Below are 27,999 nucleotides of genomic sequence, written 5' to 3' on the forward strand. Positions count from 1 at the left end.
CTGTCTAGATAGCCAGTATACAGCAGGCTATTTTGGCTGCACAAGCTGTACTGCGGGGGGTCCACGGCGCTGTCCTGGGGACCCTCTTTAATGAGCAGCACGGCGCCCGAAAGAGTCATCCTCCTATAAAATTCTGTTACATAATAGTTGTGCATTGGGCTTCCTGGAAGCCTATAGTCATTCATGGCGGCTGGATCTCTCTGGCTATATATGGTTATGAGATAAAGGAAGAAGCTTGAATCGAGAGCTTGAAGGAAGGTGTCGGCTAGACTGGACATCGACACTATCCAATTCGTACACTTCGTGATGTTACCGAATACACGATACATGGACAAGGAAAACAGGACTTGGGCTCTGACGCTGGACTCATGTGAGGCATAGACCCAAGGAGAGGTCCGGGGAGCCGCACTGGGGTTCACCTCGGAGAACAGGGTGTCCACGTCCTCCTTGAGTCCCAGTTTGTACATAGGTCCTGTCGCATTGTGGTCGGCCACGATCTCGGAAACAACGTGTTCGAAGCTGCGGGAGTCCTTGAGGGGCTTGATCTCATAGGCAAGGTCATCCAGCTTCATGACCCCGTCCAGGCCCCCGTAGCACGTGTCAACAGTGACCATGGAGAGAGGAATCTCCTCCAGGTAGCCGAGGTAGTGGCAATCTGTAGGGATGTAGGGGTAGTCCATCTGCAAGGCTCCTTGGTCATCCTGCGTCATCACCAGCAGGTGTCTGGGCTGAAGAAGTTTCTTGGGCCGCAGGTGGATGACGTGCCTCCGGCCCCCAAAACGCAGGCTGTAGGAGAGCCAGCCTGGCACCTGGAAGCCTTTGCCACGGTGTGTCTCCTTCCTCGGAATCACCACCTCGGAGGACACATAGCGCCAGGAGGGACGGCCCTGAGAGCCCTGGACCGAAGCCAGGAGTGCCCAGAGCCCGAGCAGCACGAGGGAGACCCTGAGGGCACCTGGCCCCCTGCCGGCCTCACGGCCCAGCTCCGGGGGATTCATGCAAAGAGAGTGGTGAGACGGAGTGTCCTCAGGGAAGCCAGGTCTGAACCGGCTGCTGGGGCCACTTCCCCCCAGGGAGGCTCTGACAGGGAACAAAGGGCCTCCTCAGGCCCCAGCCTCCCGCCCGGGCTGGTTACCTGGGCGACCCGGGGACAGTAACAGTCACAGGGCGTGGCAGTGGTGGGCCAGGACATGCTGTCAGCTGGGTGGCGGGAGGGGGAGGGGGTCTTGTCTGTGAGGGCTCACCTGGAAGGGGCAGGGGGAGGGGAGCAGGCTGCGTCTCCACTCACCACGTGCAGTCCTGTCCCTCGTCTCTGAGTGCACAACACACAGCCGCCCCGTCCTCAGCAACGTCGCCGCCTGTGAATTCTGCTGCCCACGCAGCAACACCTTCTTGGCCTGTGTCTGCAGGTCAACGTTTCCCGGTAGCAGGGGTCACACCTCCCACTTCCCCGGCGTGCGCAGGTAGACTGTGCATGTCACCTTTTCAGGCGTTGAATGTTTTTATTCTTATGAACTCCGACGTCTTATTGGGCTTGCAGGTCAAGTCTCTGGAAGCAGTTTCATGCTTTGGTTTTGCACTGAGGTTCGGTTCAGGGTCACCAGCTCCGCACTTGGAGCAGGGTGGGTGTCTGCCCAGCACTGCACCGCAGGCTCCGAGAACATCCGTGAGGACCCGAGAGTGACGGGGGCGCCGCGCCTGGCTCCCGCCTCGCCTTCCTGCGGTGCTTGGGCACTTCCCTCAGACGCAGGCACTGGGCAGTCCTCAGCAGGAGACCCCAGGGGACCCTGTACTTGTGCCCAGTGTCTGAGAACAGACATTTCACATACTTTCTCTCATTTCATGGTTGTTTATGGGGGGAGAAAAACATTCGCTGCCAGGTAATGAGCACAAGGAAAGATGCCAGCGCTCCACACGGTGAATTCTTCTCTTTCAGTTTGCAGACGCAGGCTCTGCGCTTGCACTCCCGTGCCCACAGCAGCGTCGCCGTGGCTGCTGCGTGTCACTCTTTGTCTTCCAATCCCAGCCGTCCCGCAGCAGACCCTTCCTGTCCTGCCTTTCCGTGACTGCGGCGTCCTCATACATTGGGCTCCTGTCTCCTCTAACACTGTGACAGTCGGACATTCTCACCTCCCCTCTACTGCTTGCACAGAAAATAGAATCAAAATGCCGACCCGTCAACGTGGAATGCGTTTGCTTTAGCTTTGGTTCAGTGCAGTCTAAGGACATCGCTGTGCATGACCGTGATTTGCCTTTCTCTCCACCTAGAGTACAGCGGACAATATCTGGGAGATGGGCACACCGATAGCCATGGCTCGAGCATTACAAGAGCAATCCCTGAGCCAGGCGTGGGGGCGCATGCCCGTAGTCCCAGCACTTGGGAGGCCGAGGAGGGAGGGTCGCTTGAGCCCAGGGGTTTGAGGTTGCGGTGAGCTAGGCTGATGCCACAGGACTCTAGCCTGGGTGACAGAGTGAGACTCTGTCTCAAAACAAATAAAAAAATAAAAAACCAAACAAACATAAAAAAGCAAAAAACAAAACACAGAAACATTTGCACTCCGTGAATATTTTGGCATTTAAGAAAACTAGGATTGTAATTTGGAAATAATTTTAGAGAGATGGCAGATGAAATCCAAAAGTTATTTAAGTATTTAGTAAATACCTACCAAGTTCCAAACACTGGAGATGAAATGGGAAATACGATATACATGATGCTTGCTGCTTAGGAGGAGAGACAGACACACAAAAAGGTGTACAAATAAGCATTTGAGGGACTGCGTGGAGAGACAGGCCCGCGGCCGGTTACCTGTGTGGCAGACATAAGTGCTGTCTGACACTGAAGTCCAGCGTGCAGGAAACTAAGTGGCGAGTTCCTTGGTGATTAGTGACGATCAACTGGGTCAAGAAAACCTTTGAGCTTCTGCAAGCTATGTCTGTCCGTTTCTCTGGAAAACAGTATAGTTTCTGTTTAAAGTTGGGAAAAGAACAGAGAAGTAAAATTCCCCATCGTAGAAAATAACATGTTCCCAAATGTTAGTGCCGACTTTCTCCCTGAGCTCACTTTAAGGGTCTCCCTTTTGCCCCACGTTCTATAAGGCACCCAGGTGGAAGGAGGCAGAACACAGTAACTCTAACTGCAGCACGATCTACAACTTGGGGGACGTGCTGCTCGCATTCGTTGTTCTGATGAGGTGGGGAACCTCCCATGGAGTCAGACAGGCGTGCCAGCTCTGGTGAAGAACACTACGAAATACCTGGAATAATTTGCTCCCGCTGCCCCTCCTGTTGAGCTGCTGCTGTGGTTGCGGACAGGGGGTGTAAGTGCAGAGTCGGGGGCTCCAATGCGCCTGGGCCCAGCATCCAACGCCCACCCTGGCGCAGTTTGCCCTGGGGAGCTGGGGCAGGTTCGGCGGCCGACGCTTCACCTACTCGCACTCCAGCAGCCGCTGAAGGGGGCCGAGTTAGTCCGTGGCTGCTCCCTCATCCATCCTAATTTATACACACTTAATATGAAGCGTAGTAATGATTACGCAGACAGAAAAGAACTTTGTTTTTTATCACGAACAAATATGTTTGGCTGCTTAACAGATGAGCGCCAACCTGGTGGCAGCCGTGGCTTGATGTTTGGGCACCCTCCAAACCTCACCTTGAAACCTGATCCCCAGCACAGCATGTAGGAGGGGATTGAGCTCGGGCTGCCAAATGGATTAGAGCCTTATAAAAGGCTCAGGGGGCCAAGCTCAGCCCTCCCGTGCCCTCCAGAGGAGGACTCGCTGTTCCTCTCTGGAGGCGTCGGCCCCAGGGCACCATGGTGGAAGCAGAGACTGCGCCTCGCCAGGAGCTGAACCTTCCGGCATTTTGCTGCGGGACTTCCAGCATCACGAGGTGTGGAAAACAAATTCACGTTCCTTAGAAACGGCCCAGTCTTAGGTGTTCTGTCCCAGTAGCGGGACAGGCTGAGGCAGACGATGATGCCAGGAAGAGGTGTTGCCAGAGCAGAAACCTGAGAAGGTGGACGCGGTTTTGGATCCGGGCCATGGGTCAGGGCTGGGAGGATCGAGGTCCACTCTGGAGAGCCTGGACCGCCGTGAGCCAAGCCCCAGGGTCATTCTGAGGAGTCCTCGGACCAAGGGCAGCCTCGGCCTCCGCCTAAGTGTCTTGGTCAGAATGCCGGCAGAAACGCGGCGGCGAAGGCCGTTCCGAGGAGTGCGGGGTGACGGGGAGACGCCTTACTGGGCTGCGGGAAAGGCCGCCCTCGCGATGCCGCGGCAGGAGCGTGGCTGAGCTGTGCCCGCGTCCTGCTGCTTGGGGGAAGACAGGACTTTAGAGGCATGCACAGGACATCCGGTGCAAGAAATCTCTAAGCAACGGGCTCAGGGTGCTCATGGCTCCTCTCCACAGCTTGTGGTAACCTGGGAGAAGAGAGCGAATTACAGAGGAAACTTACCACCAAATGGCAAGCAGAACTTAAAGATTTGGGGAATTCCCAGCCTGGCCATGCTGTGAAAGTTCGAAAGGTGTGTGCAAAAGAGAACGGCACGCGTGTAGCCGAGTGGACGCCTGCTAAGGAGGCGGCGCGGCTGTGCAGTGACTCCGAAAGCCCTTTGGAGAGCTGCGAGGCCGCCACTCCCACCACAGCCCCAGCGTGCCGGGGCCTTCAGGACAGAACAGTTCCAGGAGAGGGCCCCGGCGAGCCTCTGTGGCCCTAGAGATCACCGTTCGGGGCCGCCTGCGTTTTCTGCTGCCTGCTTCCTGGCCCCGCACTCCTCTGCCTCCTGAGCCCTGGTTCAAGCCGGCCAGGGAGCACCTGGGGACACGCACTGGAGGGTGCAGGCTGTGGCCCGGAAGATGTCCCGGCGGGGCTAAGCCTGCGCTGTGCAGTGTGTGAGCTGCGGAGGCCGGACGGCCACAGGCGGAGCGACGCCCCAGACGGCGGACTACTGAGCCGTCAGCATGCACCACCAGCCTCGCAGGGCCGGAGCCCTGTGTGGGCTGCACCTAGTGGAGCCGCGGGGGCAGGGCTTGCCATGGGGTGGGGTCCGGCACTCACCCCAGCGTGACCAGAGGTGGTTGGTGCAGTCCAACAAGACGGTGGTCAAGCTCCAGACGCCATGCTCTTTGCCCCGTTGCGTTTTGGACTGAGGTGGGACCTACCACTCCTCTCTCCTGCCTCTTTCTCCTGGAACTGGAGTGTCCGCTGCGCCTGTCGCACCTGTGTGATTTGCAAGCGCAAGATGGAGGGGAAATTTGTCTCCAGGTGACCCATGCCTTGCGTCTCGCACCTATCTGATGGAGGTGATGTATGTGAGGCTTTAGACTTTTGAGTCAATGCTGGAATGAGCTGGGGCTCTGGGGACTGTTGATGCAGAACGAATGTATTTCACAGGTGAGAAGTGCATGAATTCGGGGGAACCAGGGGCGGAGTGCTGTGTCTGAAGGTCGCGCCCTCCCAAAATTCACGCTGAAACTTAATCCCCAATGCCACAGCATTCCAGGTTAAGGCTTCAAGTAAAATTCCTTTAGGAGGTGATTAGTGGGGCCGAAATGCCAAAGTTCTCGGTCTCAGGAACCTCTCAGGCAGAGGCCAATGAAGGTGTGTCTGGAACTGCCCCCGCCCCACCAGGGGCCCCCGGGAAGCTCAAGTTTGCTGCCCCTGGGCCGGCGCAGCAGGGGCCAGCGAGAGGGGAGGGCTTTTCCTAAAGGGTCTGTGTATTTGACTTTGGCATGATCCGGCTAATCCTGGCCCTCCTAGAGAGTTTTAGATCAGCAGAGACACCGCAAGCCTGTGCTGCCAGAGGCGGGGCAGTGTGAGAGTGAAGGGCATGGCTAGACCTTAAAAGCCTCCTGCGGGAGCTGGCTGTGGCCCTACTCAGCTGCACCCAGAGGACACCTTCCAGGAAAGGAAAGGGTGACTCAGAGGAGACTCGCAGGCGCCAGGTCCCAAGTGCAGAGAGCAGGACCCTGGCATCCAGGGGCTGAGAGTGCCCCCGCCTGGCAGCCGGAGAGAGTCCTACCACCCCAAGGCTCCGAATTCTGCCACCAGCCTGGAGGAGCTGAGATGTGGGTTCTTCTCAGAGCCTCTAGAAGCAGCCCAGGAGGGCTGGGACCTGGAGGCCACACACACAGGACCCACACTGATTTCTGACCTGAAGAGCTGGCAGCTGGCGAACGCCTGTTCCTCTGAGCCTCGGGGTCGGCGGTGACTGGCTACGCAGAAAAGGGAAACTTGCACCGCGCACGCTCCTGACCCACATGGCATGCAGGCCGCATTTTGCTTGTTTGAGGTGCGATTATGTTCACAGATATTTAACATGGAATATAAAATTGGAAGGCTTCAAGTTCAAATTCCAACCAGTTTTAAGATAAAAGTATTTCTCGCTTGTCACCATGGCAAGGACAACTGGATTCCGGACTGCTGAGACACGTGTCGCGTCTGTGGCAACAACAGGGGAGAGAAATTGGGGTCAACCCATGATACGACAAAGATAGCTGGGCTCCATGGAAGAAAAACTTACTTAGAGGGACATCAACCGTGGAAGGGGGTTCTTGTTAAATCCACTAATTGGAGCCTTTTTAAGAATTGATATGTAATAGTTGTACGTACTTTGCAGGTACATGTGATGTTTTGATACATGTATACAACGTACAACGATCAAACTAGGGTAGTTTTGAAATCCTTCCCACGCTAACATTTATTTGGCAATCGCTAAACTTTTGTTTTCTCTTTGTGTTGGGAACGTTCCAGTTCACGCCTGGCTGTTTCCAGTGGTGAATACATCTCTGTTACCTGCAGTCTCCCCACTGCCCAACCAAGCACCGGGCTTCGTCCTGTTCTGCACCGGAGTGTTCGTTCCCACCGACAAACTTCCCTTCCTGCCTCCTCCCTCCTTCCCACACTCTGGGAGCCACCGTTGCACTCTCTTCCTCCAGGAGAGTCACTTTGCTAGCTCCCACGTGAGGGAGAACGTGTGACACTTGTCCTTTCATGCCGGCTGGCTTCGCATAACACGATGTCCCCAGCGCCACCCTTGCTGCTGCAAGGGACAATAGTTCATTGTTTTCGATGGATTGATAACATTCCACCGTGCATACACACCACGTTCTCTGTCCTGTTTTATTTGTAACTGAATTATGGTGTCCATACTGTGATTTCGATTTATGAAACGCACAGTGGTTGGAAGGTGGAAATTAGCATGCTCGTGTTCTCAAACATTTACCATTTCTGTGTATTGGGTGCATTCGATGTCCTCCTTCTGACTATGAGAAACTATAAACTGTATTCCTGTTATCCGTATTATCGACAGCCGTGCCAAGTGCTGTAGAACACTAGAACCTACTGCTCCTTTCTAGCTGTGACTTTTTTGCTCCTTTAACAAACCTCGCTCTAGTCCCCACATCCTCCCACCATTTCCAGCCTCTAGTATACTCTGGTTTCTCTTTGACTTCCACAAGATCAGCTTTTTGTCGCTTGCACATATGAGAGAGAACGTGCAATGTTTATCTTTCTGTTCTTTGCTAATTTCAGTTAACCTAACGTCCTCCAGCTCCACTCATGTTGACATGAAGGACAGGATTTTATTCTTTTTGTGGCTGAAGAGTATTCCATTAGGGGCACACACTGCCTTTTCTTTATCCATTCAGCCACTGATGAACACTTGGGGTTGCTTTCATATCATGCCTATTGTGAGTAATGTCACAATAGACAAAAGACTACAGATTCTCTCGATATACTGGATATTTCCTTTGGATATTTCCTTTGGATAAATGCTCAGTAGTGGGGTATCTGTATCATAGTGTAGTTTTATTTGTAGATTTTTGAGAAAACTCCATACCATTCTCCATAGTGGTCGCACTATTTTACATGCCCACCAAAAGTGCGTGAGTTCCTTTCTTTTCTTTGAATCCTCACTAGCATTTGTTACTGTTTGTCTCTTTGATAATAGCCATTTCAACTAGGATGCGATGATACCTCATTGTGGTTTTATTTTCATTTCCCTGTTGATTGGTGATGTTGACCATTTTTTTCATATGCTTCTTGGGCATCTGTATATCTTCTTTAGAAAAATGTTTATGCAGATCTTTTACCCACTTCATAATGAGATTATTTGTTTGGTTGTTTGCTGTTGAGCTGTTTGAGTTCCTGGTAAATTTTAAATACGAACCCCTTGTCAGGTGCATAATTTCAAAATATTTTCTTCCATTCTGCAGGAAACTTTGATTGCTTCTTTTGCTGTGCAGAAGCTTTTTAGTTTGATGTAGTCACATTTGTTTATTTTTGCTTTTATTTCCCTGTGCTTTTGAGATCTTATTCACAGAATCTTCTCACAGACCAATATCCTAAGGTGTTTCCTCTAGTGATTTCTAGTGATAGTTTCATAGTTTTGGGTATTACATTTAGGTCTTGAATCCATTTTCAGTTGATTTTTGCATAGAATATGAGGTGGAATCTAGTTGCATTCTTCTCCATGTGGACATCCAGTTTTCCTAGCATCATTTATTGAAGAGAATGTCCTTTCCCCAGTAAATGTTCTTGGCACTTGTTTCAAAAATCAGTTGGTTGTAGATATGTGGATTAACATCTGGGTTCTCTGTTCTGTTCTATTGGTCTATATGTCTATTTCTATGCCAGCACCACGCTGTTTGGTTTATATAGTTTTGTACTCTGTGTGTGTGTGTATAAATTGTTTAATTTGGAGAATGTACTTCTTAAAAAAGGGTAGCTGCAAAATATAGACTTCTGTAATAATTCTTTGGTTTTTTCCTAAAGCGAAACAGTGGGTGCACTCCAAGGAATCAAGAAGTGGATGGATAAACCAGGAGCATCTCCAAGTTATTTTCAGGATAAAAAGCAACAAAATGCAAAGGTAAAATTTCTGATCAAGGAATTCATCTAACTGAACTTTAGCTTCTCTTATCGACTGCCGCCCTCTCCTCGTTAGTGGAAAAGTGTGACTTATGACTGCAAACCAATTATTCCAGTACAATAACCGCCTTAGAACACACAATAACCACCTTAGAACCGCCTTTTGAATCTCATCTGTCTACCTGCAAAGCTTGGGGGTGGAATGAGGTAAATACCCACGAAAACAAACACAAAAACCTGACAAGAAAGCTCCTCAAATGAGGACAAAGGTTTTTCAAAAAGTGCCTGGACTGTAAAGGCTTGAGTGTAGACCATTAAATAGCACTGCAGTGTGATGCTGCCAGGTCTGTTCTTCTTGGTCAGGATTTCTTTGGCTATTTGAGGTCTTCTCTGGTTCCATGCAAATTTTAGAATTTCTTTCCTATATCTTGGAAATATGTGATTGGGATTTTGGTAAAGATTGCATTGAATTTCCAGATAGTTTTGAGTAGTATGATCATTTTAACAATATCAGTTCTTCTGATCCATGAGCATTGGACGTCTTTTCATTTGTATGTATCCTCTTCAATTTCTTTTATCAGTGTTTTGTAGTTTTCTCTGTAGAGGTCTTTCATCTTTTCCATTAAATTTATTTCTAGGTATTATATTTTGTTTGTACTTATTGCAAATGGGATTGACTTCTTTATATTTTTTTCACCTAGTACGTTGTTTGTTTATAGAAATGCTACTGGTTTGTGTATCTTGATTTTGTATCCTGCAATTTCACTCAATTCATTTATCAGTCCTAAAATTTATTTGGTTGAGTATTCAGGTTTTTCCATGTATAAGATCATGCTATATGCAAACAGGGACATAATTTCACTTATTCTTTTCCAAATTGATGCCTTTTATTTCTTCCTCTTGCCTAGGACTTCTAGTAGTATTTTGAATATGAGTGGCGAGGGTGGACATTCTTATCTGGTTCCAGTTCTTAGAAGAAAATCATATATATATATATATATATATATATATATATATATATATATATATATTAGAGACTGAGTCTCACTCTGTCATCCAGGCCAGAGTGCAGTGTTGTGATCACAGCCTACTGTAACCTGAGGCTCCTGGGCTCAAAGGATCCTCCTGCCTCAGCCTCTAGAGTAGCTGGGACTACAGGTATGTGCTATCATACTTGGATGCTTGTCGTTATTTTTGTAGAAACAGATTCTGGCTATGTTGCTCGGGCTGGTCTCAAACTCTTGGCCTCAAGCAGTCCTCCTGCCTTGTCCTCCCAAAGTGCTGGGATTACCAGTGTAAGCCACTGTACCCAGCTGAACAAATTTCATTTTTTCAGTATGACATTAACTGTGGGTTTGTCATAGGTGGTCTTTATTCTGTTGAGGTACTTTTCTTCTATAATTAATTTATTGAGAGGTTGTTTTTTTTTTATTGAAGGGATATTGACTATTACTGAGTGCTTTTTCTGGATATACTGAATTGATCATATGGCTTTTGTCCCTCATTCTGTTGATGCAATGTATCACATTTACTGATTTGCATATATTGAATCATTCTTGCATCCCTGGATAAATCATGGTGTATGATCTTTCTGATATGTTGTTGGATTCAGCTCATTTGAATTTTATTGAGGATTTCTGCATCTCTATTCATCGTGCATATTGGCCTGTGGTTATCTTTTTCTGTTGTGTTTTTGTCTGGTTTGGGTGTCAAGGATAAACTGTTCTTGTAGAATGAATTAGGAAGAGCTCCCTCTGCTTTGAATTTTTTCAATAGTCTGAGAAGAATCGGTATTAATTTTTCTTTAAAATTTTGGTAGACTTCAGCAGTGAAGCAATCTGGTCTTTTACTTTTCGTTTTGGTGAGACTAGTAATTATTCAATCACTTTCCTTGTTATTGGTCTGCTCAGGTTTTATCTTTCTTCTTGATTCAGTGCTGGTAGGTTTTATGTGTCTAGGAATGTATTCAATTGCTTTAGGTTTTCAAATTTCTTGGCATGTAATTTTTCAAAATAGTCTGTAATGATTCTTTGTGTTTTCAAGGTATCCATTGTGGTTTCTCCTTTTTTGCTTCTGATTTCATTTATTTGGGTCCTCTGTGTCTCGTTCTCTCTTTTTCTAAAGTCCAATTTGTGGTTTGTTGATTTGTTTATCTTTTTCAAAAACCAACTCTTTGTTTCTTTGACTTTTGTACTTTCTTTTGTACTTTCTGGCCTCAAATTTGGTTATTTCTGCTCTGATCTTTATTATTTCTTTCCTCCTACTACTTTTGGCTTTGTTTTTTTGTTGCTTTCTAGTTCCTTGAGATTCATTCTTAGGTTGTTTATTCAAAATCTTTGTACTTTTTTGATATAGGCATTTTTTTGCTATAAACTTGCTTCTCAATATTTTTCTCTATGTCTCATAGCTATTGGTATGTTGTGTTTTGCTTTTCATTTGTTTTAAGGAATTTTAACATTTCTTACAAATTTCTGCCTTCACCCATTGCTTGTTCAGGAGTATGTTGTTTGGTTTTTCTTTATTTGCATAGTTATGAATATTCCTCTTATTATTTATTTCTAGCTTTACTCCTTTGCATTCAGATAATAATTGTTGTGATTTCAATTTCTTCAAATTTTTTGAGACCAGTTTTGTGTTCTAACTTATGGTGAACCTAGAGACTGTTCCACATTTTGATGAAAAGAATGTGTATTCTGTGCTATTGGGTTCAATATTCTGTAAGCCTGTGTTAGGTCCATTGGTCCATGGTGAAGTTTAAATCTGATATTTTTTGTTGATTTTCTTTCCAGATGATCTGTTTAACTCTAAGAGTGGTATGTTGAGGTCTCCTACTATTACTGTTTTGTGAACAAGTCCTTACCAATCAATAATAACCTTGAAGATAAACGGATTAAATTCCCCCAATTAAAAAATACAGGCTAACTGAGTGAATAAAAGATAACAAGATCCAGCCATATGTTGCCTACAAAAACGTACCTGTAAAGGCACACATATTTCCCCTCTAACGTCCCCTTGTTTTATGTGAGGTGTAGATTTCCTGGGCCTCAAGAGAATGTAACCACTTTGCCTCATCAGCACCGCCCCTAACTTTTTCCTTCTCTCTGTTCCCTTTAAATGCTGTAGGTTCCGACTTCCCATTCGGAAAAACAGCCACAACTTGTCTGCAGTTTGTGTTTTCAAAATCTTGACTGAATAAACCTCAGCTGAGTGTGACTCTCGCTTCCTGCCACTTACTTAAGTTACAAATGGTAACCATCAAGGGATCGCTGAGAGGAGTTTGGCGGTTTTTTTTACCTGTAGCGACTTTTCTAGTTGGTGCTTTTGGTAGCAGCTAGAGCTCCTTCCTGCTCTGATCAATTAGGCGGTTCAGGGAGGTTCTGGCCACTCCCTGCAGAGATCTCCAATCTCTCAAGGTTTCAGTTGAGATCTGAGGTTTATTCTGCCATGCAACTCCTCTAGGGCAGTTTTGCTCACTTCCGATGAGGAAGGCGAGTCTCCTGCCTCCATTTTGGTTGAGAGCAGCCTCCACTTGGGCCCCACTCCGGGTGAGAGGCTGGTCTGGGGTTTTGTTTTAGAATTCGATAGCTGAGCGTTAAGGTTTATTTTCAACTGGCTGTTGTTAGGGCCTAGGGACCATAGGTAGCCAATAACCAGCCATCAGCTTCTGTATTATGCCTGCCTGCTTGCTTGCTTGCTTAGGAGTGTGAGAAATTTTCAGTTGACCCTTATCTGACCCTGCACCTGCCATCTCCCCTCTGCTAGGGTGATTAAGTTTAGGAACTAAGGGGAAGGGCGGTGGTGCATGGCACAACTGCCCGTAATATATAGCCGCTAGTCCAGGGACCCCCGAGGCGCCTGACATGCTTCGTGTACCTAGTGAAATGTGCTGGGGCTTAGATCACAGGATGCAGGATGTACTTCCACGAAGATTAATGCTGTCCGTACTTAGGGTACTCCAGAGGCTTCCTCTCGGCTGAATCTTAGCTGCAGCTGGTGACTCCTACAAAACCCATCTCAAGGCCCCAACCCGCCCCCGCCCTCCGACTGTGCTAAAACACGATAGAAATGTAAGATTAATGCTTTCGCTCGCTTTTGTAAAAGTGCTTGCTAATTAGATTTTTAGAGTGTGGGTTTTTGCCTTTAAAAAGGGGCCATGTTTCCCTTCTCATCACCACTACTTTTCTGTGCCTGCCACTATGCAGGACAGGAGTAGTCCTGGCCAGTAAATAAAGACTCACGATTGGGCCCAATTCAGTTTCTAGGGTGGTCTTTTCTCCCACTTCGGACTATGACAGCTGTGACCTGTCCTTTTGCTTAGAGATCTCAATAACATGTTGATTGTGCAATCACTCTTTTTTCTGCTTTTGGTTTTAGTCTTATTTTACATTAGATTTGACTAAATAATTATGGAAAATGAGGTCCCGGAAATGGACTAAAACCCCCACAGCTGCAACCCACCAGCTGGTCAAAAAAATCAAAATAGCTTACCCTAAGACATACTTCTTTGACTTATTTTGAGACGGCTGCTACTAGCTGTCTTTGTAGACATCTCCACAGATGTCTTCGTATGCCTGTAGAGAGAGAATCTTCATTACTATGGCCAAGACCAAACTAGGAGAGAGTAAACCAGAGTCCCCACACCTTTACAGTTTTAAAGAGAGACATTTACTCTGAGGACTATTAACTGACTTTATCTGCGTAACGTGACCCCCTTTGCCAGCCTCTTCCTATTCTCCTTCCTGAACACATTTTGCTAGGTTATCATTCTTAAGGCTCCCGTGTATACATGCTAAGAATGGATTAAATATTCTTTTTATGCAATTAATGAATTCGCCTCATGTCAGTGATTTTTTTTTTTTTTTCCCCAGCAAACTGTTATGGGGAAAAGGGCTTTGTTCCCTACAGTTTAGAGTCCCTCTGTTCTCTTGAAAAACTGCAGTGGAGGAAAAATCCAAGAACCTGGTCAGGCAGCAAAAACGGTTAAAAACAACTTCCGTCACCAGGGACCCGGGCCTCCGTGCACATTCCAGGCGGAAAGGCAGTAGAAATTGCTGTCTGCTGTGATTAATGGGAGAAAAAGGGCCTACATGTCTGGCCTTAATGCAGTGCCGATTGGTCCTTTGTGATATAAACTCATGTGTATGATTCCTTCTTGCTTCCAGAGGTAAGGTCTTCTGCATTGTTTGTCACATAAGGTCCCATTCACAAAGGGCCTTTGACATCTCTGTCATAGTCTATTTCTGGGGAATGAGGGTATCTTTGGAATTGTTTCTCCTCTGGAAAAAGTGTTAGATTAAGTTGCTTTCGAACGAGCACATGATTGAAAATTAACGGCCAAAAGATAGATCCTTTAAATAAAAGATGGATTTTAGAGATCTCTTATTCTAAACAATTGCCTTTTGTATTAGAAGAATTGGATTAAAGGAAGGACACACGATCGTACTATGGCTAGCCTTAAAAATTCTCTTGACACAGTCAAAGAGCTTATGTCTGATCTAAAACAAACGGAAAAACCCTCTGTACGCTGCCCCCATGGGGGTGACGGCAGAGGCCAGTTTACCTTGGAGTCTGATGGTTAAGATTCTGAGCTTTCTCCTTGCTAGCCTGGGTTCAGTTCCCCGTCAAGGAATACAAAAGAGAAAGAAATAAAAACTCAAAAACAATGCTCAGGACTAGAATCTAATATCAAGTGTGCTGTAGCTCTCCCCTAAAACATAACTTTTCTTTCTCTAGCCACCCCTTTTCTACCAAAGAGAAATCAAAGTAAGGGCAATTTATTTGCAAAATAAGATTTAGTCTTACTATACTCAGTCCGAGTATTTGTATAAAGTGCAGCAAGAATAATAATTGGCCATAGAGGCATTTTAAAAGTTGGCTTTGTTGGAACTTTCACAAGGCATCGAGGATTACACTTTCCAAGTCCTCCAGAGGCTGGACAGACAAGCCAGGGACTTGCCGCCAGACTGTGCCTGCAATACCTGTGCAAACGGGCAAATGTCCCTCTTCGGAGGTCCCCAAGTATCTTGAGGTTCCTGGGCCTGTCAGAAAGTGACTTTCCTTACTGACCACAGGTGGAGTGTAGGAAACCAGCCATTTCATGGCAAGAGTTTCACCCACTTTAAGCAAAACTATCTTAGGGACCAGGATTCGACTCCTGCATACCAAGGTGTCCCCGCAGCAGAGACACCCCCCCCCAAAGATGTTTATCTAACCTCTCCAGTGGTCACAGTTTGACAACAAAGTCTGAGGCGTGACCAGCTACACGTTTTTACAAAATCCTTGCGCTATAGAAGATATTTTCTAAAGGGTGGTGCAGAGAGTCACCATCTCCCAGCCACCAGAGACGTCACTGCTGTTTGTAAGTCCCTCTTAAACGTTTCTTTCTGAGACACCGGATTTGTCAGCCTCTTTCTCCAGCCTCTCAGCTGCCTCAGTCTTTGGGGGTAGGTTTCCATATACTTGCTCATCACGGAACAAATGTGATGTATCACATTCATTGATTTGCCTGTGTTAGCCCATCCTTGCAGCCCCGCGACCAGTCCCTCTTGAGGAAGGTGAATGGTCTTTCGAATGTGCCGTTGAACTCTAACTGCTAGTCCTTTTCCAAGGATTTCCACTTCTGTGTCCGTCAGGAATAGTGGCCTGTAGTTTTCTGTTTTTGTTGTGTCCTTGTCTGATTTTAGTGTCAGGATAACGCTGACCTCACAGACTCAGTTTGGAAGAGTTCCTTCCCTGTCAAGTTTTTTGAAATAGTTTGTAAAGAATTGCTATAAACTTCCCTCCACTGACTTCTCTTTCCTGTATCTCAAAAATTTTGGTGTATTGTGTTTCCATTTTCATTTCTGTAAACAAATTTTATTTTCTCTTTTATTTATTGACCTGTTGGTATCTCAGTGGCATGTCGTTTAGTTTCCATATATTTGTGCATTTTCCATACATTTGTGCAGGGTGCAGTGTGTTTCCATATATTTGTGCAGTTCCCCTGGTTATTGATTTCCAGTTTTATCCCATTATGTTCAGAAAAGATACTTGGTATGACTTCAATTTGGTAAACTCGTTTTGTGGACTAACATGTTATCTATCCTGGAGAGTGTTTCCTGTGCAGTTGAGAAGAATGTGAATTCTGCAGCTATTGAATAGAATGTCCGGTAAATACCTTTGACGCCCATGTGGTCTTGAATGCAGTTTAAATTTGATGTTTGTCAATTTCCTGTCCTGACTGGCTTGTCCATCGCTTAAGGTGGCGTCTTGAAGTCCGCTCATATGTTATTGTTGTCTGTCTCTCCTTTCAGATCTATTAATGTTTTCTTTATATATTAAGGCGCTTTGATGTTGGGTTCATATATAGTTACAATTGTTATATCCTCCTTTATCATTACGTCATGGCCTTGTCTGGCTCTTTTTATAGTTTGTTTGTTTGTTTGTTTGTTTGTTTTGAGACAGAGTCTCACCCTGTTGCCCGGGCTATAGTGCCGTGGCATCAGCCTAGCTCACAGCAACCTCCAACTGCTGGGCTCCAGTGATCCTTCTGCCTCAGCCTCCTGAGTAGCTGGGACTACAGGCGTGCGCCACCATCCCCAGCTAAGGTTTTCTATATAGTTTTAGTTGTCCAGCTAATTTCTTTCTACTTTTAGTAGAGACAGGGTTTCGCTCTTGCTCGGGCTGGTCTCGAACTTCTGAGCTCAAACGATCCACCCGCCTTGGCTTCCCAGAGCGCTAGGATCACAGGCATGAGCCACCGTGCCGGCCTTTTTATGGTTTTTGACTTAAAGTCTGCTTCGTTTGATATAAGAAAACAGACTCCTACTTTCTTTTCACTGACATTTGGATGGAACGTCTTTTTCAATCACTTTCAGTCTCTAAATGTCCCAGCAGATGAAATGAGTCTCTTTCAGGCAACATATAGTTGGGCCTTGTTTTGTCATTTCATTCAACCACTCTACGTCTTTTAGTTGGAGAATTTAACGAATTTACATTCAAGGTAATTATCGATAGGTAAGGACTTGGTGCTGCCACGTCTCTGGTGGCTGGAGATGGTGACTCTCTGCGCCACCCTTTAGAAAATATCTTCTATAGGGCAAGGATTTTGTAAAAACATGTGCAGCTGGTCACGACTCAGACTCTGTTGTCAAACTGTGACCACTGGGGAGGTTTGATAAACATCTTTATGGGAGCATGTCTCTCCTTCGGGGACACCTTGGTACGCAGGAGTCGAATCCTGGACCCTAGGGTAGTTGTGCTTAAAGTGAGTGGCACTCTGCCATATTGTTACTTAGTTTTTAGTTGTTTTGTAGAACACTTGCTGTTTCCTTCCTCTCTTACTGTGCTCCTTTGTGGTCAAGACGTTTTCTCTATCAGTACGTTTTGATTTCTGGCTTTTTATTTTTAGTATATGCATTAAAAGTTTTTGCTATGTGGTCACCGTAACGCTTACAAAGACCATCTTTATAGTCGTAACAGGTTATTCTGAAGCAACAGATCCTAATTTTGATCATGAATGAAGTAAAAAGATGCTCTTTTTTTTTTTAACTCTTATATTCCCCCATATTGAGGCCACATTTTACATCTTTTTATCTTACTTATACCCTAAAAATTATTTTCATTGTTAGTATTTTTATGTATTTTGTCTTGTGACCTCTGTAGTGAGGATATAAATGGTTTACATCTCACAATGACCATGTTAGAGTGTTCTGATTTTGCTTGGATACTGGCTTTTTCCTGTGCACTATACCTCCAGATATTTTTTCTGTTACACATCAATGTCCTTTTGGTTTGCAGAACTCCCTTTAGCATGTATTGTAAGGCAGTTCTGCTTGTAATAAATTCCCTCAGCTTTATTTGTCTGGAAATGTTTTTCTCTCTTCATTTCTGAAGGACGGCTTTGCTGGGAACAGTATTCTTGGTGGGCACTTTGAATATATCGCCCCACTCCCTCCTGCCCTTAGGGCTTCTGCCGAGCAGTCTGCCGCCAGGTGTAATAGGGTTCCTTCGTGTGCTATTTGCTTCTTTTCCCTCATTGCTTCCAGTATTCTCCATTTGTCTGACCGCTGAGGGTTTGATTATAATGTGTCTTGGGGCATTTTTATTTCAGTTGAATCTAATTGGTTATCTTTGACCTTCCTGTACCTCGATATTTGTATCTTCCTCCAGGTCTGGAAAGTTCTCCATTATTATTTCTTTGAATAAACTTTCTGCCCCCTTTTCACTATGCAGGGCCTCTGGAATGCTAGCGATACACAGATTTGATCTTTTGATGGCGTCACATAGATGTCATAAGATTTCCTTGTTCTTTCTCATCCTTTTTTCTTTTTTCTCCTCTGACCGTATTTTTGAGCATCCTGTCTTCAAGCTCCCTGACCTTTTCTTCTGCGGGACCAATACTTCTATCGGTGGTCTTTATTGCATTTCCTATGGCACTTGTTGCTCTTTTCAGCTCAAAGATTTCTCTTTGACGTTTAATTATTATTTCAATTTCTCTGTTGATAAATCTCTGAATTATTTATCTGCGTTTTCTTGAAGTCACCTGAATTTTCTTAAAATACGTACTTTGAATTCTTCGTGTGCCAGATGACGCAGCTACATCTGTTTACGTGCAGTTGCTGGTCACAGCCTCGTGCCTTTGGGAGGACATGGTTCCTAAGCTGTTCCTCCTCTTTGTGCACGTCCCTCTCCGACGGGGCTCTGTGGTCTCAGGAGTCAGCGACGATTCCATCTGGGGGGCTTGTCTGCAACTCCGAGCATGCTGAGTGACACGAGTGCGAAGCCCAGGCTGGACATGGTGACCAGTCCGGCGTGGTACCTGCGGGACGGTGGTCAGGCCACGTCCCAGGCTCTGCGGCTTCTCTGCGGCCAGCAGGGTTGCCGTCCCAGCTCCGGGGCTGCCGGGAGTGCGTCATCCACGAGCACACTGCTGAGCCTCTGCTCCCACACCCAGGCACCCAGATTAGTCACAATTTCACTCACCTGACGGATGTTACTGGGCAGTCAGGTTTCCTATGCTGCATTCAAGGCTCTGTCCGTTCCGTGATACGGAGGAAAGGGCTTTTCATGAGAAACTGGATCTAACTCAGCCAATGTGGGGTGAGGACACATGGGGGACCCTCAGTGGTGTGACACGTCAGAAGCAGAATGACAGCGGGTGCCCTTTGTGTGACGGGAGACGAGGCTCACTCGGGTCCTCTCTGGTTCCTTGGGAGGGGACACTAACACCAGCAGTGGCAGTATCAAACAGCCCTGCATCCCTCGCTCAAGTCCACACATAAAGTGGCTACCTCCATCCCCAAATTATGTCCTTTCAGACGGGAGGTCACATGGTGAGGTCACATATTCAGGGTTATCCAGGGACAGGGTGGAGCTGTGCCCTGCTCTCCCCACTGCTTGCTCACACCCTGCCATCAGCGGCAGCAGGAGTGACACAGGACCCCGAAGGGCAGGTCTCAGCTGGACTGACTAAGGGATTCTGCTTCCTGGAGCAGGGGCTTCCCTCTGTCCACGGGACAAATCCCCGTCTGCCAGCCGTGCCCTGTGCACGTCTCTTACCAGGCCCCATGTGTGTTCCTCCACCACAGTGGTGGGACGACGTCGCTATGGTCCAAAATTCAGGGCCACTACGAGCCCTGGCTTCAGTATATACAATTAATCCCCGTAACCCAACACGTGTACCCCCTTAATAGTTTGAAATGTAGAAAATTCAGTGCGGGGCACCCAGAGAGCAAGAAATGGACACTTCCAGGACAGGTCAGTCTGTACATGAACACCAGGTTACTGCACCCATATTGGCTAGCAGAGGACCTTCCACTGGCTGCCTCTGCTTGTGGTCCTGGGTGGATTTTGCGTTCTCCAATGTTCCCCTCAAGGTGAGAGTCCCAGTTCTAGCGCATTTTGCAGACACTCCCGTTTGTGCAGGTAAGTGGCAGGGTCGGGGGCTGCCAGCTCTGTGGACAACACGGGGAAGGCTCATCATCTCAGCAGAGATGTCACCTTTCTCCACAAACAAACCGTATGACTTATTGACAGGCACTCATTCAAATTCACAGTAACACTCGAAAGTGTGTACTTGTGAGCTATTTCAGGTGGAACGTGCTCTCCCAGTTTAACGAAGCCAGTGAAGCTGTTGTAGAATCACGATAGACACTGGAGCAGAATTCAGCAGTTATTCCATTTAGTTGATGCCTTAAAGCTCTTAGATATCCAATAATTTCAACATGAATTCATAGAGAATGAAAGCATCGCAGTGGGTAACCAACACTCCAGAGGGCCATGGCCTTGGTGGGTCCGTCTCATGTAATGGCTCCAGATTTGCTCTTTTTGTTTAAAATGGCTGTGTTTATTCAGACGTTTTTGTGGTTCCAAAGGAAGCATAGAATTTTTTTCTGTTAATCTATGAAATGTGATATTTTTATTTTAATGGTGATTTCTCGCATGTATAAATGACTTTGGGTAGTATGAGCATGATATGTTTTTCCAATTATCTGCGTCATCTGCAAATCTTTCCTCAATGTTTGTCGTTGTCTTTGTAGAGATCTTTTGCTTCCTTGGTTAAGTATATTCCCAGGTACTTTATTTTCATTGTACCTATTGTGAATGGTATTGGGTCGTTGATTTGACTCTCAGCATAACTGCTGTTGGTGTATAGGAATGCTCCTGCTACCTATTAATTGGTGTATAGGAATGCTACTGATATGTGTACAATGGTCTTATAACCTGAGACTTTGCTGAATTTATTTATCAACTCCAGGAGTCTCTTGGTGGGGTCCATGGGATATTTTGTATATAAGATTATATCGTCAGCAAAAGTGATAATTTGACCTCCTCTTTCCTGATCTGGATACCCTTTATTACTTTCTCTTGCCCAATTGCTCTGGCTAGGATTTTCATCACTATGTCCAACAGAAATGATGACAATGGGCACACTTGTCTTGTTCTAGCTCTAAGTGGGAATGCTTTCATTTGTTCCCCATTCAGTATGATGTTCGCTGTGGGTTTGTCATATATGGCTTTTATAATCTTGAGTTATGTTCCTTCTATGCCTAGTTTGTTGAGGGTTTTTTTTTTTTTCATTATCATGAATGGGTGCTGAATTTTGTTGAATACTTTTGCTGCATCTGTGGAGATGATCGGATGGTCTTTGCTTTCTTTCTATTTATGTGGTGACTCACATTTATTGATTTACGCATGTTGAACCATCCTTGCATCCCTGGGATGAAGCCCACTTGGTCATGGTGGATTATATTTTTGATGTGCTGTTGAATTCAGTTTGGTAGTATTTCATTGAGGATTTTGAATCTATATTCACAATGGCTATTGGTCTGTAAATTTCCTTTCTTGTTGTGTTCTTTCATGGCTGTGATATCAAGGTGACACTGGCTTCACAGAATGAGTTGGGGAGGATTCCCTCCTTCTCAGTATTATGGAATAATATCTGCACTGTGAGCACCAGCTCTTCTTTGTGCATCTGGGTCAACTCCTTTCAGAAAACATCAGTTTTGCTCATTTAAAATAATAACTGACAGACCTGGAAATCTGTCTCAAGAAAATTATATCTCCTTACTTACAAGGAAAGACATATTCCTTTATTGTTCTAACCTTATAAAACAATTAACTGAAACTTACAATCTAGTGAAATATTATTTTCCAAGTGGGCTCCTGAGAAGCAAAAAAACCAAGAGCCACAATCTTCAACCAGGATGTTCTGTACACTAGAAATGACATCTTTTATTATTTTTTTAATTTCAGAATATTAACAGACTGTACATCTTGTGGTTACATAATTTGCTTTTGTACACTTTGAGTCAGAGTTATAAGCGTGTCAATCACCCAGTGAGTGTTCCTTGCACCCAACTGGAGTGAATTTATCCATTCCCTCCTCCCTCTTCCACCTACTTGACTTCCCTTGTGTTTTACTTCCATATGTACACATGAGTGTTGATTGATCAGTTTAAATTTAGTATTGAGTACACGTGGCGTTTGTTTTTCCATTCTTGTAATACTTTACTTAGAAGCATGGTCTGCAGTTTCATCCAGGTTGTTACAAAAGATACTAAATCACCATTTTTTGTGGCTGAGTAGTACTCCATGGTATACATATATACCACATTTCATTAATCCACTCACGTATTGATGGGCACTTGGGTTGTTTCCGCAGCTTTGCAAGTGTGAATTGTGCTGCCGTGAACATTTGAGTGCAAGTGCCTTTTTAATAAGATGCCTTTGTTTCCTTTAGGTACATGGCTAGTAGTGGGATTGCTGGATCAAATGGGCCTACTTTTACTTCTTTGAGGAATCTCCACATCACTTTCCACAGAGGCTGTGCTAGTTTTCAGTCCTACCAGCAGTGTATGACTGTTCCCATCTCTGCAAACACACCGGCATCTGTTGTTATGGGACTTTTTGGTAAGAGCCATTCTCACTGAAGTTAAGTGATATCTCATTGTGGTTTTGATTTGTGTTTACCTAATGACTGGAGACACTGAGCATTTTTTCACGTGTGTGTTGACCATTAGTCTATCGCCATTTGAAAGGTTTCTTTTCCTGTGTTTGGCCCACTTTTCAAATGGGGCAGTTTACTTTTTCTTGCTGACTTGCATGAGTTCTTTGTAGATTCTGATTATCTGCCCTTTATCGGATGAACAGCATGCAAATATTTTCTCCCATTTGCTGTATTAATTGTGTCCTTGGCTGTACAGAAACTTTTAATTCACCATGACCAAGTGGGCTTCGTCCCAGAGATTCAGGGATGGTTCAACGTATACAAATCTGTAAGTGCAATTCACCACATAAATAGAAGTAAATACAAAGACCACGTATGATCCTCTCCATAGATGTAGAAAAAGCATGCGAGAAACTTCAGCACTCTTTTATGGTAAGACTGCTTAACAAAACAGGCACAGATGGGACTTAGCTGAAAATTATAAACACCACACTGGAGAAACCCACAGCCAACATCATACTAACAGGGAAAAATTGAAAGCATTCCTGCTGTGAGCCAAAACCAGGCAAGGTTGCCCTCTATCACTGCTTCTATCCAACATAGTGCTGGAAGTCCTAGACAGAGCAATCACACAAGAGGAAGAAATCAAGGGCATCCAAATGGGGGCAGAAGAGGTCAAACGATCACTCTCTGCTGACAGTATGCTCTCGTAGCTAGAAAACCCCAAAGATTCTGCCAAGAGACTGCAGGAACTGATAAACAAATTCAGCAAAGTCTCAGGATACAAAATCGATGTACAGAAATCAGTAGCGTTCCTGTACATCAACGAGGGTCAAACTGAGAACGGAATGAAAGACTCAATATCTTTCACAATAACAGCAAGGAAAATAAAGTACCTAGGAATATATTTGACTAAGGAGGTAAAAGACCTCTATAGGGAGAACTACGAAACACTGAGGATGGAAATTTAATATGCCCTAAACAGGTGTAAAACCATACCATGCTCATGGGTCGGCACAATCAATATTATTAAAATGTCTATACTACCCAGAGTGATCTACAGATTCAATGCAATCCCTATTAAAATACCAACGTCATTTTTTACAGACCCAGAAGAAATAGTTCTACACCTTTATGGAACCAGAGAAGACCCCATATGGCCAATGCAACATTTTACAATAAGAACGAATCAGGAGGTATCACTTTACCAGACTTCAAGCTATACTACAAGGGCTATAGCTACCAAAACGGCATGGACTGGCACAAGAACAGAGACACAGACCAATGTAACAGGACCGAAAACCCAGTTATAAAACCATCCTCATGTAGCCATCTGATCTTTGACAAAGCAGACAACAATATAGACTGGGGAAAAGGATCCCTACTCAATAAATGGTGCTGGGAAAATTGGATAGCCACATGTAGAAGACTGAAACAGGATCCGCACCTCTCACTTCTCACAAAAATTAACTCACGGTGGATAACAGACTGAAACATAAGGCATGAAACCATAAGAATTCTAGAAGAGGTCAGAAAAACTCTTGTAGACATCAGCCTATGCAAAGAATTTACACAGAAGACCCCAAAAGCAATCACAGAGGCAACACAAATAAATAACTAGAAATGCCCTCTTTTAAAAGACACTCCAACCAAAGTGGAAGGGCTCTTACCAAGTACTTCTTATTAACTCTTGTGCTATTAAATTTTAAAAAATAGACTCCTAGATCCACATTTCTCATATAAAGAAGGCTCCATCTTCTGAGTGGACTGTTTTCCCAGAAGGTGACCTCTGACTTGGAAATAAATTGATGCCAGGTCAAAAGGAAGATGACATTTGATATAGAAGCTGAAACTCAAGACTCCAGACTAGGCCTATATCTAAGTGAATGCCTAATATCTACAATTGTTAATAGATGGGAAAAATTTTCCTTTCAAAGCTCTCACGAAACTTCTTGCTTCTCATCCTTACTTCTCACATCTTTGTACTACTTTCACCAGCTGTTGCCCACGAAGTGAAACTCCTTTTACTGTGGGCCTAGTACTATGCTAGCGGATTACAAAAAAACGCTCATCAAGCACGCGACCTCATGTCCCCTTCCAACGGTTCTGGCCTTCCATGATAACTATCTCCTCTCCAAAGACAAGATTAAGTAAACTATCAAAAACATATCCATGCTTCTCAAAAACAGTCACCAGTACTGGACCCTAACATAACTATACATCACTGACTTACAAATAATACTTTACAAAACAAATGACATGAAAAGTACTTCTTGATTAAAAACCCCAGCTCATCAGCTTTGACTTTGGCACCGTCCCAACTGAGAGATAAAATAACACTGCCTTGATTGAGAGATAAGACAACTCAATTTCAAAATGACGTAACACACATTGGAGACGGTTTCATCTGACTCACTCCCTCCTCTGGGCAGCTCGTCACTCTGTGCTGAAAACAGAAAAATCATACCAATGATCCCTGGCCCAAGAACACTAAATGTATGAGATAGATACCCAGAGAACAGCATACCCACACCATTATGTTACAAAGCACTGATCAATATGTCACTGAATGGCACAATGGCCAGATATTTATTGGTTATTTCCAAGAGTATCTGGACAACGTTAACAGTAACCTATGGCCCTGATTACGCCCACGTCGGAGGTATGGTGATGCTTGGGTTAGTAATTCGTACCCTGTCAAAACCTGCAAATTTTCCTCCTCTGCAATCTGATTGGGTTCACTCTGTGTTCCATTAATGTGATCATTTGCCTTCCACAACTGGGCATTGAGGATGTCATTTGACGTGTAGAGACCCTGACCAATCATACACGAAGGCCCTTAGTCACAACCACATCGATATGTTGATTTAAACAATGAAACTACTCTCACAAAAAAGACCACATTGCAAAACCATGTAACTTGGGATATACTCACCACAGCCCAAGGGGAAACCTGCACTGTCATAAAAACTGAGTTTGTGTCTATATCCCAGATAAATCAAGTGATGTCACTAAATTACTGGCTGATATAAACCCCCAGATAACTAACCTTTCAGACCCAACACCTCCTCCAAACAACCGACTAAACAGCGGATTTCCATCTTGGGAAACTTAGTGACAGAAACTGTTACTTACTCTAAAAATGTAATCATTTTAATTATGCTTTGTCCTGTTTTTGTCAGCCCTGCTGTTATGACATTTATTTACAATTAAGTCAATGGACGATTAAAAACACTAAAATAATAGTTGCTTAAAAAGTTAATTGAAAAGACAGTCACATAGCCCGAATCAGGCTCAGGACCACCACTCCCTTATTTGCTTTAGAATTTGGCTTTGGTCCTTTCCACGCCGCTCCGCCCACCCCCACTGCCTCCGTGGGACATAACTCCCTAAGAATGAGTCCTCTGGGCCACATATAATTTTGACCTAATACATGACCTAAATATATGATTCTTCTACAATGCTTCCTCAGAAAGATTTTGGAGAACGGGGGTAAATGTAAAAGAAAATAAAATTTCAGAGCTTTCTAAATTCATTATGCCCACGGGGATTGAGCCCTGGAGAGTGGGTGGTGCCGGATGGTTGCAACTTCTGCTTCTCACAGCGCAGCTCAGCTGTCTTCCTCATTGTCCCCGCTCTGTAAACAGCTAGAGAGCAGAACCTCCCCTTCCAAACACAGAGCCTTGTTGTAGATTAACTGCCTCCTTAACTGTCCCGTGCCCAACTCAGAGCAGAGAGGGCAAAAGACCCCATGACTGTCACCTCTTCAGTGTAAAATGTCAAATATACTTTACCCCCAGAGAGCTCATTTCATGACTCAGATCTTTATAAGTACACATCACGCCTTCCGTAAATATAACAGTTTTGACTCTGACCGCGTCTGCTTGTTTTTCAATGTTTCTGTACGGGAGCCAGAGCTTGGACCTGCTGCTCCACCGGTTGGGTGACATCACCCCTTGGTGACTCACTTTTAACAAACTGAGAAGGGAAGAGAAAACCAGCAACGCCACCGAAAGTCTGCCAGCGGCAGTCCAGCTCACAGCCAAGTCAGCGGAGACTGGGGCAGACGCCTGGACTGCGCCAGTCACTTTTCCATATGTAAATTCGCTTGTGATCAGGACAAATGGATTCACACGAACTGGCAGACAAAGGACGCACACATCAAGTGTGCATGATTTCCTCCTGGAGCTCCAGGCATGCTGTGGGGGACTCTGCTCAGTGTCCGCAGGGCCCCAAGACAGAGTCTACGTCCCCCAAGCTCACTGTTTCAGTGGCCCTCAGGTCCCAGTTTAAAAGAAACACACAGACTTGAGGCTTCCAGGGACTGGGGGACGAGGGAGTGGGAGGTGAGCATTTAATGGGTACAGTGTTTGTTTTGGGGGCCATCAAATGCTTTGGAACTAAGATGGATGTGGCAGTTGTACACAGTAGTGAATGCACTAAATGCCACTCAATTGTACGCTTTGAAATGGTTAATTTTATGTTAAATGAATTTTGCATTAACTGGAAAAAAAAAAAAAAAAGAACACAAAGTTTCCACAGGTGGAAAAAGGTACGAGTGACTTAATTCAATGAAAACCAATAGCAAACTTTTTTTTCTCCAACAGGCTGGAAACTTTAATAAACTCACCTTCGTTGAGGTAGCAAGTGACTGATAATTCTGTGCACTTCTCCTCTACCTTCTGAGAAGAAACGTGTGTTAATTTTTGTTTTAAGTTCAGGAAAAAACAATACAATCCCTAAAATATATATGAAATGGCTTTCTAAGATCCCTGTCGCTGAGCTGGGAGCAAAACCAATTTAAGACACAGCAGGGAATTCCGTCTTTGCTTAAGTGTGCACCTGCTCCTGGTCTGGACCCTGTGCTGCGCCCCACCCCACCCCCTGCCCCCACAGGAGGTCTGTGTCTGGGCTCACACTGACGTCCCCGCACTGTGTCTCTGGCACAGTAGTGCACTCCCCTGTCCTCAGTGGTTGCCGAGCTCAGCGCCAGGGAGAGCCGGTTCTCACCGGTGTCTGGGGTGGTGGTGGGTGCACCTTGAGGAGACAGGGTGCCCTCTCTCTGCCACTTGACCTGTGGCCCGTCCTTCCCACACACTCAAGGCCTGTCTTCTAGGTAAACACCGTTGCTGGACACAGCGTCCCCTGGGGTGGCACGGGTGAGGGAGAAGGTCTGCAGGGGTGTCACCAGTCCTGGACCCTATGCCTGCAGAGGCACCTGGGACAGGACCCTGGGGACAAGGAGCGAAGCCAGGAGTCACAAACAGACACCACAGCCCACCGCCCCATTTCTGAGATCTTTGAGACTCACGTGGGTGCAGACCTCAGGCACGGACAGCACATGCAGATCTCATGTTTTTCTCAACAGTGGGCGTGACTTTCCCAGAGGCCTCCCCACAACAGAGCACAGAAAGCAACTGGCTCTCCAGCCAGGGCTGCGTTTCCCGGGGTCTCTGGAAGGGGTGTGCATTCGGTCGGCGCTGTGTCTGCAGCTGCTGCTGTGCCTCAGGCGGGAACTTCTCTCCTCCCACGGCCTGGCCCCTTGCCAGCCTTGCTGCAGAGGAAACAGACTGGGCGGGCACTACCTGGGGAGCAAACGCGGCCGAAGTGAGGCAGGGTACAGGCAGCCACGGAAGGGAGTCACAGCTCTCCAGGGGAAGGGAGGCCTCCAGGAGGCTCAGAATTGCTTTCTCCACTCCGCTGCGAG

The 27,999-nt window shown here is 45.7% G+C and overlaps 2 long non-coding RNA genes and 1 gene segment (V, D, J or C); 2 read left to right on the forward strand and 1 right to left on the reverse strand.

Moving 5' to 3' along the window:
* LOC142871356 (uncharacterized) overlaps positions 1-26,918 on the forward strand; it is a 30,833-nt gene extending 3,915 nt beyond the window's left edge. Inside the window, exons 2-3 of the long non-coding RNA XR_012919600.1 lie at positions 8,768-8,864; positions 22,086-26,918. This is a non-coding gene — a long non-coding RNA (uncharacterized LOC142871356). The remainder of the gene's footprint in view (positions 1-8,767; positions 8,865-22,085) is intronic.
* LOC105861104 (immunoglobulin heavy constant mu-like) overlaps positions 1-27,999 on the forward strand; it is a 701,862-nt gene that overhangs the window by 563,765 nt on the left and 110,098 nt on the right.
* On the reverse strand, positions 6,106-27,976 carry LOC142871355 (uncharacterized). Its single transcript, XR_012919599.1, has 3 exons — positions 27,604-27,976; positions 13,352-13,434; positions 6,106-6,433 (listed from the first exon to the last, which is right to left on the reverse strand). It is a non-coding gene; the product is annotated as an uncharacterized LOC142871355 (long non-coding RNA).

Source organism: Microcebus murinus, chromosome 6, assembly GCF_040939455.1.
Source record: "Microcebus murinus isolate Inina chromosome 6, M.murinus_Inina_mat1.0, whole genome shotgun sequence".
NCBI lineage: Eukaryota > Metazoa > Chordata > Mammalia > Primates > Cheirogaleidae > Microcebus > Microcebus murinus.